Source organism: Rhipicephalus microplus, unplaced genomic scaffold (genome assembly GCF_043290135.1).
Source record: "Rhipicephalus microplus isolate Deutch F79 unplaced genomic scaffold, USDA_Rmic scaffold_12, whole genome shotgun sequence".
Taxonomy (NCBI): Eukaryota; Metazoa; Arthropoda; class Arachnida; order Ixodida; family Ixodidae; genus Rhipicephalus; species Rhipicephalus microplus.
The window spans coordinates 41,263,255-41,267,103 of NW_027464585.1; the positions used below are offsets into that span (position 1 = coordinate 41,263,255).

The 3,849-nt window shown below is 49.7% G+C and overlaps 1 pseudogene; it reads left to right on the top strand.

The window, feature by feature from the left end:
* Positions 1-2,289: 2,289 nt before the first annotated feature.
* On the top strand, positions 2,290-3,282 carry LOC119168178 (uncharacterized; annotated as a pseudogene).
* Positions 3,283-3,849: the final 567 nt, after the last annotated feature.

Here is a 3,849-nt window from a genome sequence, read left to right on the forward strand (position 1 = left end):
AGTTTTCTGTAAGGAAACCTCGTGGGAAGGCGGGGGAAGATGGTCGGCAGGGCTGTGGAGAACGAGACTAGTGGCGTTGGGGGGATGGAGAGCGGGAATAGCGGTATTCACAAGCAGGTTCTTGGGTGAAATGATCGCGGCTGGTCTCATGGCAATAGACAGGACGTGCATAGAAGGGACGAGAGGATGGTTGTGCAGGAGGACCCCAGTGACTTCAGCAATGGCGAGAATCGTGCCCGATTCTGTGACACGAGAAGCAGATCGGCTTGTCGTCATGTGTTCGCCATGCGGACGGATTACGAAACCTTGAGTGAGAGCCGGTTGGGAAGGGACGTGCAGGTGTGTATCGGGACTGGTAGTCGGTGCGGGGAGGTGGTGGGAGAGACTGAATTCCCAAGCTGGCGATTTCCTGCCGGACGAGTGCTTGAATGAGAGGCAACGTAATTGACGGAGAGGGGTCGCGGGACGTTGGTCCCACCTTAGCTGGAGCAGCCGCTTCAAGCTCCCGCCTGACGATTCGCGTCAATTTGTCACACGTGTCTGGTGGACGATATGTGTCGAGACACGAGGACGTCGCAGTGGTGTTCGGAAGGCGCTGGAACTGATAGGAGATGTGTCTGCTTTTAGCTTGTTGGAACCAGCGGCATTCTTGAATAATCGCATCAACAGATGACACATTGTTGAATACCTACAAGTTGAACGCATCTTCGGCGATACCCTTCAGGATATGCGCAACGTTTTCAGGTTCGGACATGTTTTCGTCAGCTTCGTGGCATAGTGCGGGAACAGCCTGAATGTAACCAATGTAGGGCTCCGTGGAAGATTGTGCGCGAGTCGACTACTCATTTTTCGCAGCTTCACGACGACCAGAGATCTTACCAAATAAGCTCACGGATCTTTTTTGAAGGTGTCCCAGCTTGTTAGGTCATGCTCGTGGATGTAAAACCAAACTTGAGGGGTCTTGTCGAGATAAAAGATGACGTTTGTGAGCATAAGAGTGGGATCCCACCTGTAAGTGGCGCTGACGCGTTTGTAAAGGCGTAGCCACTGGTCGACGTCGGAACCCTCGCTGCCTGAGAACACGCCGGTGTCTTTGAGCACGGGAAACGTCACGAAAGTTGTTGCGGGCGCTTGGTTGACAGGTCGGGCACAAGGGTGGGCGACCGGAGAGGATTTAGCCGAGTCTTGAGTGGTCATGTTGTAAGCCACGAGGGAGCGTCCGCTTCGGAGTTCCATGGCGAGGACGGGGACCGCACAACTCCACAAAATATGTTACGAGAAAAAGACCGACTCCTAGGGGTAGTCACCAATGTATTTACAGCCGGTCAAGTGAGCAGCGCCAGCCACACAGAATACCTCGCGCTGGTCTATCTGCTTTGTCTTCTTCAACTCCATGCACTGGCACGTAGCAATATAAGGACAAGTCTACGGCACTACCGAGCTCTTTTAAGGTAGTAGGCTTGGGGTACTCAGAAACGGCCGGCAGTGTGGCATGGTCTCGCGATATTCCTTCTTTTGAGACGACGGGGCCGATAGTTTTGAGTTGTCGGGTGCCAAATTCGCATTTCTTCAAGTTGAGTTGCAACCCGGCCTACCTTAAGGCACTGGAGAACTTGTTCGAGACGGGAAAGATGAGTTTGGAAGTTTGCGTAAAAGCTATTTATGTCCTTTATTTCGCAAAGGCAGATGTGTCATTTGCAGCCGCGGCAGCATCGAGGCAACACCTAAGTCAGCACCTGCTTTTTCGCAGATATCAATCGGCTCTCCTGATACCGCTTTCACCGAGCTTCTGCTGCTGACGAAGGGGCGGCGCGTGCGACAAAGCCCACGGGAGTCAGACACAGTTGCCTTCAAGCACCGCCTGAATCACTAGTGTCCAAGCAGAACAACCTACAGTGGGGCCAGCCGCAGCCATCATACAGCTCCTCGGTGGACGGACAACGTATAAAGCAGTCACACAAGGCACTGCGTCACATTGGCAGCCGCGGCCGCAATGAGGCAACACCTAAATCAGCACTTTTTTTTCGCAGATATAATCGGCTTTCCTGATACCACCTTCACCGAGCTTCTGCTGCTGTTGAAAGGGCGGCGCATGCGACAAAGCCCACGGGAGCCAGACACAGTTGCCTTCAAGCACCGTCTGAATCACTGATGACCAAGCAGAAGAACCTACAGTGGAGCCAGCCGCAGCCGTCATACAGCACCTCGGTGGATGGACAACATATAAGGCAGTCACACAAGGCACTGCGTCACATTGGCAGCCGCGGCAGCATCGAGGTAACACTTAAATTAGCGCCTGCTTTTTCGCAGGTTAGTATCGTTGAAGTTTTTATTTCGCTTCTTTGCTTCCTCCTTGATGCTGCTGCTGCTGCCAAAAAAGTGATTATGGCGTCCAATATGCTATGTTTCAACTGTCAGGTACGGCTCATGGGAACGGACACTTTTGTTGTGTGTAGTGGCTGTACTTCTACTTTTCACACCGAAAAATGTTCGGGAATTTCTGTGACAATGCTCAAAACAAAGGGGGAAGCGTGTCGCCAAGCTTAGCGCTGTACGTCTTGTAGGAGACAGAAAACTCCACTGCAATCAGCAAGTGAAAGTAATGAATCAGGCCAGCAAGATATTCGCATAATGTTAAAAAACATAAGTTCTAAGCTTGAACAAATGTTACCACTTAAGGAAGTAGTAAAGGGCATATAGGGTTCCTTATAATTTTGGTCGGAGCAGTATGATGAACTGCGGAAAATTACCGAGAAACATGAATAGGAAATAAAAGAACTCAGAAGTCACACTGAAATACTAGAGAAAAACGAAAGCGATGTTAATCACCTCGAAGCTGAAATTGACGCCCTCGAATGGAAAAGCTGCCGCCTTAACCTAGAATTTTATGGCATTAAACAGACAGAAAAAGAAAACTTCATCGACAAGCTAAACGATCTCGCCACACAACTTGAGCTTCCACAGCTATTGGCAAACGACGTGGTCGTGGTTCACCACCTAAAGTCTAAGAAAGATAAAATCCCCGGCATTATATCTCACTTTGCAAAGCATGCTGATAGGGATCGGTGGTGGTTGACCCGAAAGAAATTAGGTGACAGAAATGATGCAATCTTTATGAAGAAAACTGTGACCAAACGAACACGTGCTCTTCTGTTTGAAGCAAAAAACTGGGCCAAAAGGGCAATGTATATGTATGTGTGGCACAACAACGGTCGGGTACTTGTTCGCAAAGCAGATGGTGAACAGGCGGTGGTGATTGCCACCGCAGATAATCTCGATTAACTAGGCTAAGAGCCCTGTGATTTTGATTTCATTGATTTGTGGTGTTTAATGTCCCAAAACCACCATATGATTATGAGAGATGCCGTAGTGGAGGGCTCCGGAAATTTCAATCACCTGGGGTTCTTTAACGTGCACCCAAATTCGAGCACACGGGCCAACAACATTTCCGTCTCCATCGGGAATGCAGCCGCCGCAGCCGGGATTCGATCCCGCAACCGACGGGTTGGCAGCCGAGTACCTTAGCCACTAGACCACCGCGGCAAGGCACTGTGATTTTCTAACTCAATGGCAGACACAAACGTTGAGACCTATGTTTTGCCCTCAGTGTGTGAGCAATGCATCGGGAAACCTTTCCTCAAGTCATTTAAAAGCTTTCACCTAAATATCTGTTCTGTAATAAATAAGAAGCCCGATCTTTGTTTGTTTCTTGAACATCTCAGTTTTTCATTTGATGTATAATAAAGAACGGAGGCAGTCAAAACTGTTATCCGAGACCAGGTAGGAGCGTAGGTCCAGCTAGCGAAATCAGCGACAGTCCGGGCCGAGCGTCTCGTTCTTAGCATTGAT